At 37.2% G+C, this 24,844-nt stretch overlaps 2 protein-coding genes across 4 annotated transcripts in view; one reads left to right on the top strand and one right to left on the bottom strand.

Annotated features, from left to right (window-relative positions):
* The window catches only part of ZC4H2 (zinc finger C4H2-type containing), a 117,264-nt gene extending 110,516 nt beyond the window's left edge, over positions 1–6,748 (bottom strand). For both annotated transcript variants that reach the window (XM_035288905.3, XM_017968435.4), the window contains exon 1: positions 6,636–6,748. The gene's annotated coding sequence lies outside the window, so the exon portion shown is untranslated. The remainder of the gene's footprint in view (positions 1–6,635) is intronic.
* A 38-nt stretch (positions 6,749–6,786) lies between these two features.
* The window catches only part of ZC3H12B (zinc finger CCCH-type containing 12B), a 583,808-nt gene continuing 565,750 nt past the window's right edge, over positions 6,787–24,844 (top strand). For both annotated transcript variants that reach the window (XM_078362809.1, XM_078362810.1), the window contains exon 1: positions 6,787–7,276. The gene's annotated coding sequence lies outside the window, so the exon portion shown is untranslated. The remainder of the gene's footprint in view (positions 7,277–24,844) is intronic.

Raw genomic sequence — 24,844 nt, forward strand, 5'->3', positions numbered from 1 at the left:
GAATTGTCTTGATTCCAGAAGACAACATTTCTCATACAAAAATTGAAGGCATACTACAGAGGAGTTTTTCCTAAAGCAGAGATCTGAGCATCTGGAAGAGCTGAAGAACTACCAAATGGCTATTACAAGAGGCAGATAAAGTGTTTTTATCCCTCCTTCCCTCTTTTTTCTTTACTTTCAATAGGCAGAAATCTGGGTGAAGTGCAGTTATAATTTCCTTTTGTCCTATTTCAGACACGAAAAGATACATATCTCCCTAATCTGTGGATATATATTTACATCTATCTGTATCTATCTAGCCAACTAGCCCACTAGCTAGCTAGCTGCTACAATCTGGTGGAATTCCCAAAGGGCCTTTAAGAAGAGGATATACAAATTCATCCATTCATTTATTTGACAAAGATTTATTGAGAGCCTACTATGTGGCGGGTACTATTCTAAGCATTAGAGATATGGCAGCGAACAAAGGAGACAAGAATCCCTGTCTTCATGAAGCTTCAATTCTAGTGATTCAACTTATTCTTCCCTGGTGCATATATGCAGCTTATTTTTCAGGAAAAGGTACAGAAGTCTTAGCTTGACTCACATAAAACAATCATAATCTAGTCATTTCATCTGTTTTTCTGAGAAGGTGAAATCATTATTTGACAATACCAGGGTCTCCTATTGGGGATTTTTTTTTCTGGCTGGAGTGCACCCAGGTTGGAGTGCAGTGGCACCATCCTGGCTCACTGCAACCTCTGCCTCCCAGGTTCAAGTGATTCTCATGCCTCAGTCTCCCAAGTAGCTGGGACCACAGATGTGAGCCACTCCTAGCTACTTTTTGTATTTTTAGTAGAGTCAGGGTTTCACCATGTTGGTCAGGCTGGTCTCAAACTCCTGATCCATTCCCCTCATCCTTGCAAAGTGCTGAGATTACAAGTGTAAGCCACTTCACCGGGCCTCCCTTTGGGGAAATTGTTTTAGAAATCTACCCCCAAAAAGAAAAATAACCATTAGCATGGGAAAATACATTCAAGCATGGACAGGTTGAATCTGAACTGCTTGGGTGGCATCCAAGTGAGGATGTCGAGGGGACAGTTGGATCTGTTTAGCTAGATCTCAGGATGGAGAGGTCTGAGCTAGTAATACAGATTTTAAAGTCATCCATGTGCAGGTAATAAGAGCATGGAGAGTAGAACAAAACAAATAGGCCAAGAGTATAACTATGGGTGGGTGGGGAACTAACATTTTAGGGGTAGATTGAAAGAGAAGAGACCATGAAACTTACATAAATAAAAAAGATAGAGGAAGAAAAAGAACAAAGAGAATGTATGTCTGGAATCAAGTGAAGCAGAAAATTTCAAGCAGTCCAAAGTGATCAATGCTATCATATGCAGCAGTGAGGTCCAATAACAAATGTACTGAAAAGTGTCCATTGCATAGGGAAATTTGTCAGTAACTGGTGTTGTTAAAAAAATAGGTTTTAGTGGAGTGGTGGAGGTAAAATACCTATTACAATGGTTCGAAGGTAAACGGAAAGAGAATAAATAGAGGTCGTGAATGTAAGATAATCACTTTGAGACCTTTGAGTGAGAAGAAAATGTGATAGGGTAACAGGAGACACTTCTAGGAAACTGAAGAATGCTCCAGGATCAAAGGAAAATATGTCTTTTAGGAATAGAAGAGTCTTGAATATTCTTACAGGTTAAGGAGAATGATGTAGTTGAGGGAGAGTTTTAAGGTACATGAGATAGAAAGAAAAAGTGGGTAAGACCTCTAAGGGCTAGATGAGACAAAGATCAGGAACTCAAATAGAAGATTTAGTCTATGTTAGACTGGAGGAATAAAGGTATAATATGGGAGCAGATGCAGATTGTGGGTGAGAAAAATTCTTGTTACCTGCAATTTTTTTTTAAGGAACACAGGTAATAAAGTCACCAGTTGGGTATTGGGTTTGCTGAGTGAAGGATGAGGTTTAGAATAGTAGCTGAGGAGAATTGGAGAAGGACTGATGAAGAAAAAGAATTGCCAAGTAGTTCTGAGATGAAAAACTAAATCTGTGGCAATATCAGTTTGCATTAAAAGGTCATAGTGATTTTCTTCAGAGGAGCTTGAATGGAAACAGTTAACAAAGGATGAAGATCTATAGCATATAGACACAAAGGGTTGAAGTATTGAAATTCTAGGAATTACTTCAATTCTGGAGACTCTGTTTTTTTCTTTTTTGAGACAGGGTCTGGCTCTGTTGCCCAGGCTTGAGTGCAGTGGTGTGATCGTAGTTCACTGCAACCTCTGTCTCCTGGGCTTAAGTCATCCTCCCACCTCAGCTTTGCAAGTAGCTGGGACTACAGGCACATGCCACAACACCAAGCCAATTTTTGTAGAGACAGAGTTTCGCCATGTTGCCTAGGCTGGAGCAGCCACTTACAGTGGCTTACAGGAGTGAGCCACTGTGCCCGGCTGACCCTTTATATTATATGTTAAGATGAAATTATCCAAAGAGCTTTCTCGGAAATGTTACTTAAAGTCTATTTCCAATCTTATACCCTCCCCCTCAAATACATCTGTCAGTTTATGATTTCATTTATGTAAATTATGTATTAACTTGTCTTCTTGCATCATTAGATTATACACTCTTTGGGGCTGGGGCACTGTCTAATATTTGTGCTAGACCCCTAAACAAGTAATAGACCACTAAACAAGTAATTTGCCTTTGACAAAGACTCTCTCCTTGAACAAATTTGAGTCCGGCTCTTCTGAGGTTTCTTCTCGACTAAGCCCTGACCACGGGGTTTGTCCTCAGTTTGCTTAGTTCAGTTTTAGCAAGAATCCTGCTGAGTCCGTTTAGTGGAAATCCCCTACCCTTTGTATCTGATCATTCTGGATATATGATTACATTCCTCATCCTGATACATCCACTCCTGATATTGTATTGCCCTGGTCTGCCTTTAGCAAGATTCCCATCATGCTGGTTTAGCAAGAATTCCCCTAGACTTAATGTTTCCTCTTAGTAGTTTTCCATTAACTGATGCCCTCATCCTGCTCCTTGGTTATAAATTCCCACTTAAAAATGTTACTCCCCCACCTTGTTGGAGTCAGAGTTGAGCCTCATCTCTCTCCCCTACGGTAAAACTCCATAACAATAATCCTTCTTGAATTAAGTCTTTCTTACCATCTTTAACAAATATCATGAAAAATTTTTCTTTAACACCATATTTGGCCATCAGATATAGACCTTTCCAAACTTTGGATTGCCATACAAGGCATTTCATAATCTCTGCTCAACCTACTTCTCTATATTCAACTCCATTATACCTTTACACTTCCCAGCTTATAAATACAGATAATATGTGTAAGTCAAACTTGTCTACTTTTGCTGAACACATCATGCATTTTCAAATTTTCTGGGCATTTGAATATACTTTTTTACTTGCATGGAATATTTTTATTCCCTTCTGGCAAATTCCCACTCATCTGTTGACACCTTCTATGACTTTATTTATTTAAGAAAGGTCTACTCTTGGTTTACGAGGTGCATCTACTGTGCCAGCACAGAGTTCTGTTTTTGAAGAACTCACTGATTTGTAATTGTAAAGGTAAATGAAGGTGAATAAGGAAAACAAAATAAAAAGAAAAGAAAGTGAATAAGGTGAAAGAGACTATTTTCTCCCCCTTAGATTCTTAGTGTATCTCTTTGGGGGACAGAGTGAACCTTTATCCTTTCTCTAACTTTCGGAATGTAGATAAATCTCTCCAGAGGTTACAGTCTCAGTCTCCAGTTTTATAATGTACACATATTTCCAAGGTCAAGGTATATTTCTCTTTGAAATGTAAAGACATGTCTTAAAAGTTGTTGTAGGAGCCCATCTCAAGGTGTAACCATTTGTCTTTCAGGAGGACTAGAGGTATCTTTGGGAAGGTAAGAAAAGTTTTACTATTCCATTGGAAGAATTCAATTAACTAAACAAAGAGCTATCTCAATTCTCAAGTGGACTTGTTATCTTTTTAATATATAAGTTGTGTAGAATTTTATTTTGAATTTGCAGTCTGTTGAAGCCTACTTATGTGCATGTACTCTGTTGTGCTTACTCAATAATAAATGAGACTTCTTTTATTACATATTGATATGGAGAAGTCTGTTTGTTGTAGGAGTTTTTACCTTTCCATCATAGTAAAGGTAGATGCACTGATGTGGGCAAAGGAGCTCAGATTTTTATCTTGAAACTCCAAGAAAGATAAAGAAGGAGTTTAAGTACAGCAGTGACACAGTTCTCTATCTAGAAAGAAACACAGAAGAATTAAAGATGACTAGCAGCATTTTATATATGTATCCCTCCATTCACTGTTAAAAAATATATGTGACAGAATGTCATTAGTTCAATAAGTAAACAGAGAATATAACTTTTATGTGGCAAAATACAGGTTTTAGAAGATATAAGCAAGTTTTGTCAAAAGTCTATCCCTGTGAGTTACTGATGGTCATTGGAAAAGGCTGAATACCAGGGAATTGTTTTCCTCTGAACCTGAACAGTATGCCTGTTCCATATGGAAGGAAAGGTATGAGCTGTGTCAGAACTCTATCCAAGCTTATTGCCACATTCACATTTGTAATATGTATTTCCTATGTTATGGTCTTCCACATTGGTTACAGCTTGTTTATGATCTCTACTCTGATATTTCCATTTAATTAGTTCCACAGTGATTCACTCTTTTTTGCCTTTCTAATTTTTCCCCTCTTTCTTCAGTATTTTTTGGCCGGTCCATATAAAATTTCATCTCAGTTTTACAGTTCATTTGAGCTCTCCTCTAATGTTTCTTTTCTTTTCTTTGAGATAGAGTCTCACTCTGTCACCCAGGATAGAGTGCAATGGTGTATCTGGGCTTGCTGCAACCTCCGCCTCCTAGGTTCAAGCGATTCTCCTGCCTCAGCCTCCTGAGTAGCTGTGAATAGAGGCATGTGCCAACGTGCCTGGCTAAGTTTTGTATTTTTAGTAGAGGAGAGGTTTTGCCATGTTGGCCAGGCTGATCTTGAACTCCTGGCCTCAGGTGATCCACCCACCTCATCCTCCCAAAGTGCTAGGATTACAGGTGTGAACCACCACACCTGGCCCTCCGCTAATGTTTCATTGGCACTTATTCTAAGGTTTCTTAGAGTTCTTACACATGGCACAGCTATTATTTTTACACTTTCTAAAATGTTTAAATCTTTTATTAAATAAGCATCCAGCAGAGTACATTTTGTAAATATGTTTATACATTGTATTAAGTTTAATAAAGAAACTCTAAGCCTAATTTCAAAAAGATCAAGTAAATAAGCCCCCTAGAAAATCACACAACTTTGTACATAGTCATTGCCTACATGTCATTCTCAGTTTCAATATTTTAAAATTAAAATGTGTAGTTTTGGAAGAATCACTGGATATTTACATAATCATTAACTGGAGGGTTTATGCAGATATCTTACCCAGGTAAACCTTTTGGAAATATGTCTAAGTACTTTATAGATCTAGATGTATCTCAGAAAAGGTTAAAAACTGGTTTGTGGCTGGGTGTCTAAGGGGGAGTGGAAGGAACTGGGGTTAGAAAAAAATAGAGGCAAGATCTTAGAGTACTTTGAATGTTAAGCTAGGGAATCTCTCTATTACAGATAATGCATCTATTGAAAAATAACTCCCAAGTTTTACTAAGTGCTTAATCTGAGTCACAGTTTAAGTTATATATGTTAAGTGCTTTACATTCACTCTTCCATTTAATCCTAATAGCTACTCTATAGGTACTATAATTATCACCATTTTACTGATAAGGAAATTGATTCAGACAGGTTAAGAATCTTAGCTCAGGCGGGCTTTGTGGCTCACGCCTGTAATCCCAGCACTTTGGGAGGCGGAGGCAGGCAGATCACTTGAGGTCAGGAGTTCCAGACCAGCCTGGCCAACATGGTGAAACCCTGTCTCTACTAAAAATACAAAAAATTAGCTGAGTGTGTGACTCGCGCCTGTAGTCCTAGCTACTCAGGAGGCTGAGGCAGGAGAATCTCTTGAACTCGGGAGGTGGAGGTTGCAGTGAGCGGAGATGGCACCACTGCACTTCAGCCTGGGCGACAGAATGAGACTCTGTCTCAAAAATCAGAGCTTCGTGGTGGAGCAGAAATTCATATTTGCCTGTAATTCCAAAGCCCATTCTATAAACCAGAGGAAAGTGAGATTAGAGTTTCATTTGATCACTGGTAGAGGCATGAGAACAAATTGCAGGAAGACAAGTCTAAAGTCAAGGAAACCAGAGAGGATGCTGTTGCAGTAGTCAAGACTGTTAGGCCCTATTAAGGGAGATGACCCTTAACCACCTGAGTTATGCAGACGAATGACATGGTCAGAGAAGTTATTTAGAAAATTAACCCTGGCAGCCCTTGTGAAGGTTGAATTGGATGAGGCAAGACAATTAGGTAGGCAAATAGAATAAAAGGCAAAAAAAAAACCAAACAAAACAAATAAAAGACAACTAAAAGGCAGTGAGACAAATAAGTAGTGAAGTTGTTGGGACTGTCACTCTTAACTGCAGAAGTGCCTGTTGAGGAGCTGGGAGACGGTCGTATCCCAAGTCCTCGGGCCTTTCGAATTGCAGAGCATCCTGGACCTCTCCTCACCCAATCTTACCTTCACATCGCTCCTTCTAGGCCTTAGGAAGTGGGGTTTTGCGCACTTTCTAGGTCGCAGGCCTGCTGGTTTGAGCTCCGACAGTGGCGCCAGCGGTGGCAGCAGTCGCCGACAGGGGTGGGGCGCATGCGCACGGTTGCTAGGCAACGGCGGTCGGGCGCCGCGGCGGTAACCGAGCCGGGGCTGTGTGTGTAGGCAGCGGCGCCAGAGGAGGAGGAGCAGGAGGATGCAGCTGCGACCGCGGCCCCAAGAGGGAGCCGCCGCTGCTCTGTGGCCAGGGGGGCCGAGGGACGGGAATCAGGCCTGGGGGTCGCGTCGTTGAGGGGACTGGGGACAGCAGTCCCGCCAGAGACTAAGGCCTAGTACCCCAGGAGGGTCCGGGCCGCTGGGCAAGCGCTTGTCCTCCATCGCCTCCCCTTGTCCCTCTACGTCGATGGTGGTGAAGTTGGCGGCGCCACGGAGCGCAAGGCACCAAGCTGCCTCCCTTGCACCCAGCTCCTCTCTGGCCCCGGCTCTTGGACACCTGCGCCGCCGCCTTCTCTCGCCCGCCGAACCCACCCCCGGCGGCGGGCGGGGGAGGGGCTCCCCCCTGCAGGGGCTGCGTCGAGCAGGGCAACGACGGGGACCCTAGAAGAGTAGGGGTGAGTAGTGGCACCGCACTCGCTCGGTGCTAGGGTGCCTTTCCGGCCTCCGGGGCCCTGGGAGGCGAGGGAAGCGTTGCTTTCTCCTGCAAAAGCTTCTGACGCCTCTCCCACATCTGCGCGCGGCTCTCTATTCCCTTCGAGGTAGTTTTCCTTCTCAGAGCCATCACTTTTTGGCCTCAACCCTGGCGTCCAGGAATGCGGGGTGGGTGCCTAAGGCCTGGCTTTGCTTCTTAGATGCCATAGATGCTGATAATTCTACGTACAGTCACGCAGCCTGGTTCCTGATTCGTGGACAGACTCTTCCAGTGCCGTGATCGTCCTTTCCCCTTGCTCTGCTTCTGGCTCTTGCTCTCGCTCTCAGGAGGCTCAGCCTGACAGCGGGCTTTTCAGCAGCCCATTCCCCCAGCTGCTGTCTCTCCATGCCTCAAGGCTTGAACAGATAGCTGGAGTGGCCCCTTACTTTTCAGTGTTGTTGCTCCTTGTTTGCTGAGAGCTCCCGAAAGCCTTGTGCCTGGGTTCTGACTCCTGACATGTAAGTTAGGAAGATAGTACTTATATTAAATAATAAAAATAATACAACAAACACATACTCCACTTTTAAAGTACCATCAAACTTGAGAAGTAGGCAGAATGGCTGATTGATAGTAGGGGAAACTGGTTTTACAAACTACTCTTCATCCAGAATGGCATACTTCTTTTTTATTATAAATATCCCAAATAAAAGCGAGGATGGGTTGTGATTGATATATATATGTATCTGTTTTTCCTGAGGTAGCCTGCAGTTGAAGATAGTCACTTCCAGAAAACATTGGCATGAGGCACCTGAAGTGATATTCTGGACAAGGTGATTAGATGAGGTTCTAAACTTGTGAGGAGCTTTTTTAAAAATTAGCAACATTATCTTTGATGAATGAGGTTGTTTCCTTAAAAGTAAATGGTTGAAAAAAATTACAGTTCAATTGACACCTATCAAAACTGTACTGAATTTAGACTAGTAATTTTGATTGTAAGATAGTTCTGTGAGCAGACAATAAAAGATGGGTTCTTTTCCCTCCCTATTGGTTTTTAAGCCATTTCAGGTTTCTTTTATCTGATGCGACATCACGAGAAAGAAGTGTAATAATGGAAAACCTAAATTTACTTTTTTTGTAAACCTTTTTGAGCTAAAGTTTTTTTAAAAGATATATACATGCCATTTATGATTAGATACATTTATTGGGTGAATCTGTCAAGACTGGAAACTTTGATAGTTTGGGATAAAATGCTTTGCTTTGGCAGCTTTCATGTTGTTTGAGGTTCTTTGGGGTATGGTTTAAGGCACAATATAATTCTAGTACCACTGCAAAAGAATCTTGGACCTCAGAGAGTATTGTTTGTTTTGTGCATTAGCAAGTTGACATGCTTCTAGTCGTTAGATTCCAAAGGTAAATTTTTGTTGTTTTTTAGGAAAAGCTTTTGATGAATTCAAGTCTGAATTATTTGAAATAATAGTGTATCATATGAATACTTGCTCTTTATCTTCACATAGTTTGAGAACCTGGCAGTAATTTGAATCCAATCTAGTGTTCCATTGAAATGAGTATGGCTATGAAGGTGCCACATACTCTAAGAGCATTTACCTAGGGTGTCATAACCATGTTATAAAATAAAATTGATGGCTTATTTTGCAAATGCTATCAAGGCACTTGATCAGTGAACTCTAGAATGAAGTTTTTTTTTAAATTGACTTTAAACAAGTTTTTATTTTGTAGTTTCTAATGAATCCCTACTACTATACTAGGTTTTGTGAAGAATAGAACAGAAACATTAGTTTACTAGTTGGTTAAATTGCTTACTCATTGGTAAATTACCAATGGGTAAATTGCTTACCAGTTGGAAAAAGGAAAATATGTATTGGAACATAGAGTCATATTGAATAAGGACTAAAATAGTTAAGAACAAAGCAAGATTACCATAGGCTGGATTTGTCTGAGAAAGGTTTGTAGAGAAAGTCATATTTGATTTGGCTTTTAATAGAAGTAAAAGCTTTCTTAGAAGGAGGAAGAGTTAAGCATAACATGAGGTAAGGCACTTGATTTTCTAATCTTTATACACTATTCTCCTAGATTAACCTAAAGGAGGAGAGGACTATCAGTGGCAATTAACTTCTTTGTACTGGACATAATTTTCTATGATAAACTATATGCTAAATTAACATATTAAATATAAACAATCTCAAAGATTACGTGCTATAGAAGTCAGGCTTTCAAATAATCATTCCATATTCTGAGGCAAGTGAGACTGTAAGTTCACATGTTTCTGTAACCTGTACATTTTTGTACTGTTTACTAAGAGACAGTTATATTCTGAATGTTTCATACAACACTGGTCTGATTAGTACAACCTTAGATTATTAATATGCCCTAAATTAGGGAAATTTTATAAGCAACATTCACTTCGATTCATTAGCATATGATAAGTTAATTTTTAGTACCACATTTAGTACTACTATTGCTATCATTTTCTGAAAACAAAGGGAGGGGTATGTCAGAGTTCCACAAATTGATATCTGTCAAAGTTCTAATATCATGTTATTAAGAATGTATGTATTAATAATTGGCAACTAACATCAATATTTACACTGCAATTACAAACCTCTGCAAAGCTTATTTTGGTACATTTCTAACAACCTTCTGCTATATTGAAAATTAGTCAGATGACTAATTGTCTCCTAGGTTTTACTCAACTTTGTAAATTGATATTTACACATAGAAAAATAACAAGATATGGAGTTATTACATCCATAGAGAGGTATGTCTCCTAACAGAAATTCACATATTAGAATTCCAAATATACAGAATTCACAGATTTACTCTCAGGAACAATATACTCAAACTTGAAATTTTTGAGGCTTCTATATACTTTCTGTACCTTTTATTTGATACCTTTTGCTGCCAGCAGTAGTCTTTGATTAAAGTTAACTTTAATTCACAGTAGCTAATAGTTTCTAGGATCAACAAATATAATTGTTATTTTGAACATTCTCTACTTAGAACATCAGCTATTAGTTAAATAAACAAGTTATTAGAGAACAGAATGGCCTATACTGATACAGTCAGCAAATAGTTATTATTATTGTTGGAAATTAACCAGTTAACAGATAATAAAATATATGCAGAAGGCATTGTAGTAAATCATTTTTGCTAAGTAAGTATTGTACATTTCGGGTATTAACTGCTTATGCCAGTATCAAAGGGATTATATTTGGAAAGAGGAGGGAAACTGCCAAGAAAATTAAGATTACCTTGTATGTCAAATCATAAGTAGTACGGTGATTTAAGGCAGGTACATATGTTAGTTAAATTGCTAAACCTCAGTGGTGGCAGCATGTAAAAAACGGTAAAGAACTGTCATTTTCTGTTAAGTAAAATAGAGTCATTCTCAATATTTTTACCTAATGACTGATTCTGGAAGTAGAACAATATTGCACTGAGTACCAATGATTCATCTATAAGTTATAATTTTCATTAAATGTGTAGTTTAAAAATAATTATTATATTCTAAAGTATGATCTTTGTTGTATCAATGTACTAAAACTTTTCCCAGCTAAGTACACATCTCTCAATCGTATGATGGAAGTTTATGAGACAAATGACATTTTCCTGGCAATTCTTTTTAAGAGCAAGTTTTCCTGGTACATAATGGTTTTCACTAAGCAAAAGATACCAATAGCCAATTCAGTGTAGGAAAAAAAAAGTGGAGACTAGAATTCTTTCTTAAAGTGTGGTATCCACAAAGAAAATAAAACAAAAACCCTCGTATACAAGCTGTAAACAAATATCCACAGGAACTGTCTCATACACAGTTATTCTCTCAATATCATATCTTATGAATTGTTAATTCCCTTTAGACTATTGGTATTCAAAGTTCCCTTGTAATCTGACTCATTCTTATTTTCCTATTGACAAGTGCACCACTGGGATTTGATAGGGAGATTAACTTTGTTATTAATAGTATTCTACTGTAAGAAGTTTTTTTGTAACAGTTTTTAAAATGCAATAAATATTAACGGAAACCTGATATTGAATTTTAACATGATTAATAATGAGAAAAATGGATATATTTAAAAGAAATATGCACTTAAAGCCATTGTACAGTAAGTGTTAGTATCTCTATAACCTTTCACAGCCTTGAATTACATAGCTCCTCATTATGGTCACTTTCTATACCTCGCTTCTAATTTTCTTAACTACTGTGGTTTGTTCTCACTGTCACTCTTGAGCTACTAACTTTGGTCCTTAAATGGGTTTCACAAAAGATATCTATCTTTTTATAAAGTTATTTAGGAAATATTTTCTGTGATTGTCTAAAAAACCAAACCCATAATGGAAAAACTGCATTTAAAACTGGGTGATTTGACTGGAAGTAGTATTGATAGGAAGAATTCTCCAGGTTCTTTTAAAATACTGTGGCTAAGTCAGATAATTTTTGAATCACTAGGTTTCTATTTCAAAATAATTTATTTTCTTTACCCTGGGAAGTAAAAAATCAGAAGGGGCTGGGTCCTTCTGGCATAAAAGTAGGGATCCTTTCATTTGGATTCTTTCAGGTTTCCTCATTGCGTTTTACCATCTAAACTTTATGTAGTTATACTTAGGATCTTTTTCATTTTAAAATAAAGAGGAATATCTTATATATTCTTCCAGGCTGTCATATTACTACTGCTTTGTATTTATATAGTATCTTTCATCAGATGAATTCAAATAGTTATTTTTATATTATGTGACTTTTTTTTACCATCTATTTGGAACTAATTTTATTTTTCTTTCAAAGTGAGTACTAGTTGACATATGAGGGTGTGACATAAGTAATAAATTTGACTCCACAAGTCCTATATAAACCAGTCTCATTACTTTTAAGTTGCTCTTTGCCCTTTTCAGGGCTGGGTATATATTATGTACTAATACATGTAATACTTATTGCTGAGTTTAATCTCTAAATGTACAAATAGATCCTTATATATGTTTCAAATATTTCTTAATTTGCAACAAGTTAGGGAGAACAAGTCTAAAATGGGTGAAGTTTTGAATTTTAGAATATTTTTAATGAACTGCAGTTTTCATGGTTTTCTTGTACATGTATTAACCAGGATTAGGACAAGATTACCTAAGGTATCTTGTTTGAATAAGATCTTATGTAAGATATATGAGAATGATTTGTTGTTAGTGTATCAATGGATTATATATAAAGACATTTCTAAAGTACTTAAAGGTGCTTAGAAGCATGGTTTAGTTTTTTTTGGGGGGGTGGGGGGAAGAGTTTCAGACAGGGTCTTACTCTGTTGCCCAGGCTGGAGTGCAGTGGCGCAATCTCAGCTCACTGCAACTTTTGCCTCCCAGGCTCAAGCGATCTTACCACTTCAGCTTCGTGAGTAGTTAGAACTACAGGTGTGCACCACTATGCCTGGCTACTTTTTCTATTTTCAGCAGAGACCAGGTTTTACCATGCGGCCTAGGCTGGCCTTGAACTCCTGAGTTCAAGTGATCAGCCCAGCTTGGCCTTCCAAAGTGCTAGGATTACAGGCGTGAGCACCCCGCCCAGTCACATTTGTTCTTTTAAGTAGTTTTAATATCCTTTCTACTATCTTGTTTTAAAATTTGTTTAGCAAACTATTTATGCAAAAATAACCCTAAAGTCATTTTAATTTCAGCTTTTTTCTGATTTATTACAAATTCTGAATCAGTGGGGTCCAAATTACAGTACAACAAAATTTTATTAATTCAGGGCCCACTAATCAAGAACTTGTTATAGGCTAGATATAAATAGTAGTCATGCTAAAAATGAATTACACTGTGCAGGAGAAGCAGCCAGAGTCCTACCAGAGGTTAGGCATTATTGGAGCTTCTTTACTGGGTACCTGCATACTGATACTGAATAAAAATAGGTTCTAAGATGGATGACGGCAGAAACATCTAGGTTTTGTGTATTTAAAAACATCTCTTAAGTGCTCTATTACTGATTATAACCATTAATTATATTGGGCTGTTTACAAGAAAAGGGATTTGAACGTCACCTAATGTAAGCAAAATCGAGGCAGGTTATAGTAAACTGCTTTCATATGTTTTAAAAACTGCAGTAGCAATATTATCTGCATGTAAATTCTGTGCATTTACAAACTCTTCCTATCAATTCATCAGAATAAGAAAGTAAAGTGTGCATTAAAAGTTACACTTAGTAGTCTTTATATGTTGATGATGTTGCTGCAGCTGTAAAAATAGTAAAACTTCAGAACCTTCTTCCCCAATTCTGAAATAATAATCACATAATGAGTGCATGCATATTGGTAATGATTAATTCTATTTATGTTATGATGCAAGAAGCACTAAAATCCAGCATTTCTTATGCTCTGAGATGAAATTCTGACAATAAACTGGAACTTCCAGTCTGGTTAACTTGTTTAAGTTACAGGTTCAACTTGTTAAAAGATTTGACCTAGGGTGAGGCTGTCCATAGAGCACATCTACACCTAATGCTAGGGTTGCTAAAGGCATGTTATTTACTACTCATGATCTTTTAGGAGGGGAAAAAGCTAGTTCTTTACTTCCCGCCTTTCACAGTAATGATAATGTGCCTCTATTGTGTAACTCATTGCTCTTTACTTACAGATTTTAGATCTTAAAAATAAGAGCAAGGGAAGGAATAACACAGAAGTTATTGGATAAACTAGAATAAAAACCTAGCTGTTTGGAAAACTAATTATAATTTTTCTCCATCTCCCACCCCCTTTTCCATTCCTATGACATGTGTGAAAAAACTTGACACTGTGTATTTATGGATGAGAGGAAGAGAGACTGAGTTTTCATGTAACAGTCTTCTCATAGCTGAACACTGAATGCAGAGTAGGAATTACTGAAATCAAATGATTCTTAGTAATCTGTGGTAATGGGACTATGAGCTTAGAAAAAAAATTAAAATCTTTTGATTTTGAAAGATAATTTTGTATTTACATTTGAATATAAATGTTTCTAATCTAGATAGTCTTAGAGACTCGGTTAAATAAAGGCTATGGAATACAGTATCTTGGCTAATGAATTTTCTAATTACTAAGGATTAATTCAAGTCTGTAATGACACTGAGGCAGGGATGCTTTGCATAAGATGCCCAGAGTTTTAGGTTGTACATAATTGTTTGTGGACCACTGACCCAGTTTTGTGTGTCTTGATTAAAGATTTTTAGTTGCAAATAATAAAGGTCTACTTCAAACTAGCTTAAAGAAAAAAAGAGTTTATGTTAAGTATAAGAGCAAAAAGAAAGAGCAGAAAGTATAGTCTAGGTACATGAGAGACTTGAACTAGGTTGAAGAGCTGTCCATAGCTAAGGGCATTTTTCTCCCTCTTTCTCTTTTCCTTCACCACGCCTGGGGCTGTGGGGTCCTCTGTTTATCTCTGTATCTTTCAGTGTGTCTACTTCATTTTTCTCACTCCCTCAGCACACAGCCAAACCTGGTTTTTCTAAGAGATTCCAAGTTTACACATTGTAAATTCAGGCAATCAGAAGAGACTGACTCAGTAGTTCTGAATTTCAGTTCCCAATTCTGATTAACACAGTTTGGGCTATATGTCCAGCCAGGATCTGACTATCCATGGCTAGAGGGGCAAGATCTAAGTGAGGGGACATACAGTTCCCAGAGAAGGGATGATTGTGGGCTAAACAGAATCTCAAATAGTACCTACCGTTAAGTATAAACTGTGGTGCAGGGAGTAAACTATATAAAGACACATGTATGTTTCTTAAAAAACAAAAATCAATCTACAGCTCATTTGCCATCTACTTATCTTCATTCATAGAACAATAAAGAATATTAGAGGTCGTATTATCTACCCTCCTTATTTTAAGGAGAAGCAAATTGAGGCCCAGAGATAATAATAAAAATATAAAAACGTATCCAAGGTTTATGTACATAAATTTGTATAATTTTATCATTTTATTAATTTTATAAATTAACACAAAATATTAATTAAAAAGCTGTGACTACAATCTGAACCTTGTGGTTTCTAGTTTTGACTGGATACTAGCATCCCATTAACCAGAGTATCTGATAAAATATTAACATACTTTAAAAGAAGTCTCATAAAATATGCAATAATGTTCGATAGATATTTTTATCTAAGCAAAGTAAATAAAGAGGAAAAGCAAAACCATTTCCCCATGTCATTATGGTGAAACTGAAATAATATCAGAAGTCCAAAGGTAATATCTGATTTTTTCAAAAACAAAATTTTTAAAGATATATAAAAACAAAAGATTTGAAGAACAAATAATTATTTTGATTATATAGTATAAAGTTGCTACAGTTAAAGAAGCAATGATACAAATATGATATATATGCTACTGGGAAACCTATATTGTAACCAAATCAGCTTCTCCCTTTTGATCTATATATTCATTCAACATTTATTGAGTGTTGCTACGTGCACAGCCCTGTTTTAGGCATTAGGGATATAGTGGTAAACAGAACAAAATCCCTACACTCATGAAGTTAGCAATCTAAAGGATGATACACACAGTGAATACACAAATAATATGTAATATATAACATCAGACAATGATAAGAGCTATAAGACTGATAAAACAAGGTAAGGGGATAAGGAGCAATAGATGATGCTATTTTAGATACAGTGGTCAAGAAAGGATATCTGATGGGGTGACATTAAGCAAAGACCTGAATGAAGCAAGGGGGTAGGACATGCGAATATCTGGAGGAAGAACATTTCAGGCAAAAGGAATAGAATATGCAAAGGCCCTGAGGTTGGAGCCTGCTTGGTATACTCATTGAATAGCAAGGAGGTTAATGTATCCAGAATATAGAGAGTGAGGGAAACAGTGGGAGAAAATAAGGTCAGAGATGTATTTAGAGGCCAAATCTTATAGACTTTTGTAGGACAAAATAGGAATTTGGGATTTTACTCTATGTGATGGAAAGGCATTGAAAAATTGAGAGAGTCATGATTTTATCTGATTTATATGTAAAGAGAGAATCTTAACTTGGTTTGATTTATATGTAAAGAGAATAATCTGGTTTCCATATTGAAAAAGCAAGAGAATAAGCAGGGAGACAAATTAAAAAGGATGTTATGGTAACCCACGGGATAGAAAATAGTTGGACTAGGGTAGCAGTAGTGGGGAAAGTGAAAATTAGTCAGATTATGAAGATATAGACACACACACACAAATACATATACACAGTCACACCTCACAGATATTGCACACTCAGTTCCGGACTATCACAATAAAGGGAATATCACAATAAAGGGAGTCATATACATTTTTGGTTTCCTAGTACATATAAAAGTTATGTTTATGGCCAGGAGTGGTGGCTCGCGCCTGTAATCTCAGCACTTTGGGAGGCCAAGCTGGGGGGATTACTTGAGCTCAGGAGTTTGATACTAGGCTGGGCAACATAGCAAGGTCTCCATCCCTACTAAAAAAAAAAAAGTTATGTTTATACTGTACATCAGTCTCTTAAGTGTGCAACAGCACTATGTCAAAAAAAATCTTAACTCTTTTCATTAAGAAATACATTATTAGTAAATAAAATGCTAAGAATCACTTGAACTGTCAGTGAGTTATAATCCTTTTGCTGGTGGAGGATTGTTCCTTGATGTATATAGCTACTGACTGATAAGGGTGATGGTTTCTGAAGGTGGGAGTGGCAACATCATTTTCTTAAAATGAGACAAAAAAGGAACTTTGTTGCATCAATAGAGTTTTTCTTTAACAAGAGGTTTTTCTGTATCATGTGTTGCTGCTTGACAACATGTTACCCACTGTAGAATTTCTTTCAAATTAGAGTCAGTCCTCTCAAACCCTACTGATACTTTATCAACTAAGTTTATGTAGTATTCTAAATTCTTTGAAGTTGTTTCCACAGTGTTCCTAGGATTTTCTCCAGGAGTAGATTCCATCTCAAGAAATCATGTTCTTTGCTCATTCGTAAGAGGCAACTCCTCATCCATTATCATTTTATCATGAGATTGAAACAATTCAATTACACCTCTGTCTCCACTTCTTATTCTATTTCTTTTGTTGTTACTACCAAATCTAGTTACTTATTCTGGTGAAGTCTTGCACCTGTCAAAATAATCAATGACCATTGGAATCCACTTCTTTCAAATTCCTGTTAATGTTGATATTTTGAACTTTTTCCATGAAGCAAAATGTTCTTAACATTTGCTTCTAAAATGATGGATCATTTCCAGAAGGTTTTCAAGATCCAGCAGAGGAATTGTTATCTCTGGCAGCCATTGATTTATGAAATATATTTCTTAGATAATAAGACTTGAAAGTCCAAATTAGTCCTTGATTCATGGACTGCAGAAGGGATGTCATGTTAGCAAGCATGAAAACAACATTAATCTCTTTGTACACATTCATAGAGCGCTTGGATAACTAGGTGTATTTTCAGTGAGCAATAATATCTTGAGAGGAATTTTTTTCAGAGCAATAGGTCTCAACAGCAGGCTTAAATTATTCAGTGAACCATGCTATAAACCGATGTGCTGTCATCCAGGCTTTATTGTTTCATTTGTAAATCACAGGCAGAGTAGATTTAACATAATTATTATGGGCCTATATCTGAGTTCAAATCCTGGATGTCCTTGTTAATTTTCTGTCTTGTTGATCTGTCTAATATTGATAGTGGGGTGTTAAAGTTTCCCACTATTATTGTGTGGGAGTCCATTCTCTTTGTAGGTCTTTAAGAACTTGCTTTATGTATCTGGGTGCTCCTGTATTGGGTGCATATATATTTAGGATAGTTAGCTGTTGTTGCATTGATTCCTTTACCATTATGTAATGCCCTTCTTTGTCTCTTTTGATCTTTGTTGGTATAAAGTTTGTTTTATCAGAGACTAGGATTGCCACCCTGCTTTTTTTGGTTTTCATTTGCTTGTTGAATCTTCTTCCATCCCTTTATTTTGAGCCTATGTGTGTCTTTGCATGTGAGATGGGTTTCTTGAATATAGCACACCAAAGGATCTTGACTCTTTATCCAATTTGCCAGTCTGTGTCTTCTAATTGGGGCATTTAGCCCATTTACATGTAAGGTTAATATTATGTGTAAATTTGATTCTGGCATTTTGATCCTAGCTGGTTGTTTTGCCCATTAGTTGATGTAGTTTCTTCATAGTGTCAATGGTCATTACAATTTGGTATGTTTTTGCAGTGGCTGGTACTGGTTGTTCCTTTCCATGTTTAGTGCTTCCTTCAGGAGCTCCTGTAAGGCAGGCCTGGTGGTAACAGTCTCTCAGCAGTTGCTTGTTCCTAAAGGATTTTATTTCTCCTTCACTTATGAAGCTTAGTTTGATTGGATATGAAATTCTGGGTTGAAAATTCTTTTATTTAAAGATGTTGAATATTGGCCCCTACTCTCTTCTGGCTTGTAGGGTTTCTGCCGAGAGATGCATTGTGAGACTGGGGACTTCCCTTTGTGAGTAACCTAACCTTTCTCTCTGGCTGCCCTTAATATATTTTCCTTCATTTCAACCCTGGTGAATCTGTTGATTATGTGTCTTGGGGTTGCTCTTCTCTAGGAGTATCTTTGAGGTGGTCTCTGTATCGCCTGAGTTTGAATGTTGGCCTGCTTGCTAGGTTGGAGAAATTCTCCTGGATAATATCCTGAAGAGTGTTTTCCAACTTGGTTTCATTCTTCCTGACTTTCAGATACACAGATCAAATGTAGATTTGGTCTTTTCACATAATCCCATATTTTTTGGAGACTTTGTTCATTTCTTTTCACTCTTTTTTCTCTAATCTTGTCTGCTGACTTTATTTCATTGAGTTGATCTTCAGTCTCTGATATCCTTTCTTCTGCTTAATTGATTCAGCTATTGAAACTTGTGTATGCTTCACGAAGTTCTCATGCTATGTTTTTCAGCTCATCAGGTCATTTATGTTCTTCTCTGTGGTGGTTATTCTAGTTAACATTTTGTCTAACTTTTTTGCAAGGTTCTTAGCATCCTTGCTTTGGGGTAGGACATGCTCCTTTAGCTCAGAGAAGTTTGTTATTACCCACCTTCTGAAGCCTGCTTCTATCAGTTTGTCAAACTCATTTTCTGTCCAGTTTTGTTTCCATGCTGGTGAGAAGTTGTGATCCCTTGGAGAAGAGGCGTTCTAGTTTTTGGAATTTTCAGCCTTCTTTTGCGCTGGTTTATTTCCATCTTCATGGATTTATCTACCTTTGGTCTTTGAAGTTGGTAACCTTTGGATGGGGTCTCTGAGTGAATGTCCTTTCTATTGACGTTGAAACTATTTCTTTCTGTTTTTTGGAATAGTAAATGAACATTAGCTTCAGTTTAAAATCACCATCTACATTAGCCCCTAACAGAAGATTCAGCCTGTCCTTTGAAGCTTTGAAGCCAGACATTGACTTCTCTCTATTAAAGTCCCAGATAGCATCTTCTTCTGATAGAAGGCTCTTTTATCTTCATTGTTAATCTGTTGTTTAATGTAGCTACTTTCATCCATTATCTTAATTAGATCTTCTGGATAACTTGCTGCAACTTCTTTAGCAGCACTTGATGCCTCATCTTGCACTTTTATGTTATGGATACAGCTTGTTTTCCAAAACCTCACGAATCAAATTCTGCTAGCTTCCAACTTTTCTATTACAGCTTCTTCACCTCCCCCAGCCTTCACAGAATTAAAGAGTTAGGGCCTTTCTCCGTATTAAGCTTTGGTTCAAGAAAATGTTGTGGATGGTTTGGTTTTCCATCCAGACCACTAAAACTGTCTTATTAACAACCATAGGCTGTTTTGCTTTTTTATTATTCATGTGTTCACTGGAGTAACACTGTTACTCTTTTTTACATTCACAGTTTGGGTAGCTGTTTGGCAGAAGAGACCTAGTTTTTGGTCTATCCTAGCTTTTGATATGCCTTCTTCACTAAGTGTAATCATTTCTGGCCTTTGATTTAAAGTGAGGGATGTGCTAGTCTTACTTTCACTTGAACACTTAAAAGGCCATTGTAGAGCTATTAATTATCCTAATTTCAATCTTGTTATGTCCAGCAGAATAGGGATACCCAAGAAGAGGGAGAGAGATAAGGGCATGGCCAATCAGTTTAGCATTCAGAACACGTACAAGATTTATTATGTTTGCCATCTTATATGGGCACTGTTCGTAGCACCCCCAAACCATGACAATAGTAACATCAAAGATCACTGATTACAGATCACCACAACAGGTATAATTATAATGAAAAAGTTTGAAATATTGTGGGAATTAACAAAATGTAAGAGAGACATGAAGTGAGCACATGTTTTTGGAAAAATTTGCCAATAAACTTGCTTAATGCAGGGTTGCCATAAAACTTCAATTTGTTAAACACACACACACACACAGTATCTGCAAGTTGCAATAAAATCAGGTGTGCCTGCATATTAGTTTTGAAATGAAGATTCATAGAAAGTTGCAATAAATGTACAGGGAGATCCTGTTCATAGTTCACCCAGCCCACTTCAATGTTATGTTGCATAACTACAGTATAATATAGAAACCAGGAAACTGATGCTTATCTTAATCAGTTTTCCTTACTTTTGTAAGCACTCGGTGAATGTGTGTGTGTACAGCTTTACTCACTTTCTCACATATGTAGTTTCTTTTTTAAATTTTTTATGGTACTTTAGATTCTAGGGTACATGTGTAGATCATGCAGGATTGTTGCATAGGTACACACACACGGCAATGTGGTTTGCTGCCTCCATCCCTCTGTTATCTACATCTGGCATTTCTCCCCATGTTATCCCTCCCTACCCTACCCACTCCCCCTGCTGTTACTCCCTTGCCCCCCCACAACAGACCCCAGTATGTGATGTTCCCCTCCCTGTGTCCATGTGTTCTCATTGTTCAACACCCAGCTATGAGTGAGAACATGTGGTGTTTGATTTTCTGTTCTTGTGTCAGTTTGCTAAGAATGATGGTTTCCAGATTCATCCATGTCCCTACAAAGGACACAAACTCATGATTTTTAAGGCTGCATAATATTCCATGGTGTATATCTGCCGCATTTTCCTTGTCCAGCCTATCATGGATGGGCATTTGGGTTGGTTCCAGGTCTTTGCTATTGTAAACAGTGCTGCAATGAACATATGTGCATGTGTCTTTATAACAGAATGATTTATAATCCCTTGAGTATATACTCAGTAATGGGATTGCTGGGTCAAAGGGAATTTCTCTTTCTAGGTCCTTGAGGAAGTGCCACACAGTCTTCCACAATGGTTGAACTAATTTACACTCCCACCAACAGTGTAAAAGTGTTCCTATTTCTTCACATCCTCTCCATCTTCTGTTGTATCACATGCATAGTTTCATCACTACTCCAAGATGTTTAATTATGCCATCACTATTAGGCTCTTTCATGCTAACAGTTTATAAAGACATGCTCACCACCTTTTCCTCCTTCTCAAATATCTGATCAATAATTTGTTCTGTCTCTCTCTGTAATTATGTTATTTCATGAATATTATATAATGTCCCTCTTTCTCCTTAGCAATTTTCTTAACTCTGAAGTCTTCTTTATCTGATATTAGTATATGCAGTGGTGCCTTTAAAACATCATATTTCAATGATATATCTTTTTCCATCTATTTACTTTCAACTTCTCATTTTGTTATATTTGAAGTGGATTTCTTGTAGACTGCATATAGCTGGACTAAGCTTTTTAAAAAATTTATTCTACCAGTCTCTATCTTCTAATTGGTACATTTAGACAAGTTTATATTAAAATAATTATTGCTATGTTAGGGCTGAGTCTTCAATTTTTAAAATTGTGGTAAAAATAAGATGATATCTACCCTCTTAACAAAATTTTGAGTGTACAGAACTGTATTGTAGATTATATGCATATTAATGTCCAGAAGATATCTAAAACTTTGTATCTTGCTATTTAAAACTCTATGCTCATTGACCAGCATTTCCACATTTTCCCTTATCTTTGCCTTCTATCGATTTGATTAGTTTAAGTACCTCCTATAAATGAAATAATGTAGTATTTGTCCTTCTGTGACTAGTTTATTTCAGTTAGCATAGTGTCTTCAGGGTCCATTCATGTCGTATGCCTGGATTGTGTGACTGGATATGACAGGATTTTCTTCTTTTGAAAAGCTGAGTAATATTATATTATGTGCATATGCCATATTTTCTTCTTATTATTATTATAATACTTTAAGTTCTGAGATACATGTGCAGAATGTGCAGGGTTGTTCATAGGTGTACACATGCCATGGTGGTTTGCTGTACCCATCAACCCGTCATCTACATTAGATATTTTTCCTGATGCTATTCCTCCCCTAGCCTCCCACCCCACACCAGGTCCCAGTGTGTGATGTTCCTTTTCCTGTGTCCATATGTTCTCATTGTTCAACTCCCACTTATTAGTGAGAACATGTGGTGTTTGGTTTTCTGTTCTCTTGTGTTAGTTTGCTGAGAATGATGGTTTCCAGCTTCATTCATGCCACTGGAAAGGACATGAACTCATCCTTTTTTGTGGCTACATAGTATTCCGTGGTGTATATGTACCACATTTTTTTTATATAGTCTGTCATTGATGGGCATTTGGATTGGTTCCAAGTCTCTGCTATTGTGAACAGTGCTATAATAAACATACACATACATGTGCATTTACTGTAGAATGATTTATAATCTTTTGGGTATATACCCCAGTAATGGGATTGCTGGGTCAAATGGTATTTCTGGTTCTAGATCCCCAAGGATTTGCCACACTGTCTTCCACAATAGTTGAACGGATTTACACTCCCACCAACAATGTAAAAGTGTTCTTATTTCTACACATCCTCTCCAGCATCTGTTGTTTCCTAACATTTTAAGGATCACCATTCCAACTGGTATGAAATGGTATCTCATTGTGGTTTTGATTGGTATTTCTCTAATCATCAGTCACGATGAGCTTTTTTCATATGTTTGTTGGCCACATAAATGTCTTCTTTTGAGGAGTGTCTGTTTATATCCTTCACCCAGTTTTTGATGGAGTTGTTTGTTTTTTTCTTGTAAATTTGTTTAAGTTCTTTGTAGAGTCTAGATATTAGCCCTTTGTCAGATGGGAAGATTGCAAAATTTTTCTCCCATTCTGTAGGTTGCCTGTTGAATCTGATGATAGTTTCTTTTGCTATGCATAAGGTCTTTAGTTTAATTAAATCCCATTTGTCAATTTTGGCTTTTGTTGCCATTGCTTTTGGTATTTTAGTCATGAATTCTTTGCCCATGCCTTGTTCTGAATGGTATTGCCTTGGTTTTCTTCAAGGGTTTTTATGGTTTTAAATCTTACATTTAGGTCTTTAATTCATCTTGAGTTAATTTTTGTATAAGGTGTAAGAAAGGGGTCCAGTTAAGTTTTCTGCATATGGCTAGCCAGTTTTCCCAACACTGTTTATTAAATAGGGAATCCTTTCCCCATTGGTTGTTTTTGTCAGGTTTGTCAAAGATCAGATGGATATAGATGTGGGTTGTTATTTCTGCAGCCTCTGTTCTATTCCATTGGTCTCTATATCTGTTTTGGTACCAGTACCATGCTGTTTTGGTTACTGCAGCCTTCTAGTATAGTTTGATGTCAGGTAGTGTGATGCCTCCAGCTTTGTTTTTTTGCTTAGGATTGTCTTGGCTATATGGACTCTTTTTTGGTTTTATATGAATTTAAAATAGTTGTTTTCTAATATCTGTGAAGAAAGTCAATGGTAGGATGGCATTGAATCTATAAATTACTTTGGGCAGTATGGCCATTTTCACAATATTGATTCTACCTATTCATGATCATAGAATGTTTTTCCATTTGTATGTATTGTCTCTTATTTCCTAGAGCAGTGGTTTGTGGTTCTCCTTGAAGAGGTCCTTCATTTCCCTTTTAAGTTGTATTTCTAGGTATTTAATTCTCTTTGCAGCAATTGTGAATGGGAGTTTCCTCATGATTTGTCTCTCTGTTTCTCTCTTATAAGTGTATATGAATGCTTGTGATTTTTGCACATTGATTTTGTATCCTGGGACTTTGCTGAAGTTGCTTATAAGCTTAAGGAGATTTTGGGCTGAGACACCAGGGTTTTGTAAATATACAATTATATCATCTGCAAACAGAGACAATTCGACTTCCTCTCTTTCTATTTGAATGCCTTTTATTTCTTTCTCTTTCCTGATTGCCCTGGCCAGAACTTCCAATACATTGTTGAATAGAAGTGGTGAGAGAGTGCATCCTTCTCTTCTGCTGGTTTTTAGAGGGAATGCTTCCAGCTTTAACCCATTCAGTGTGATATTGCATGTGACACATTTTCTATATTTGTTCCTCCATTGATGGACATTTAGTTTGCTTACATGTCCTGGCTATTGTGAATAATGCTACAATGGAGATAGGAGTGCAAATATCACTTCTGTATACTGTTTTCAATTCTTTTGGATAAATACTCAGCAGTGGGGTTGGTAGATCATATGGTAGTTCCATTTTTAATTTTTTGAGGAACCTTCATATTGTTTTCCAAAGTGGCTACACCATTATGTAGTCCCAGCAACAGTTTTTCAATCAT

Source organism: Callithrix jacchus, chromosome X (genome assembly GCF_049354715.1).
Source record: "Callithrix jacchus isolate 240 chromosome X, calJac240_pri, whole genome shotgun sequence".
NCBI classification, from domain to species: domain Eukaryota; kingdom Metazoa; phylum Chordata; class Mammalia; order Primates; family Cebidae; genus Callithrix; species Callithrix jacchus.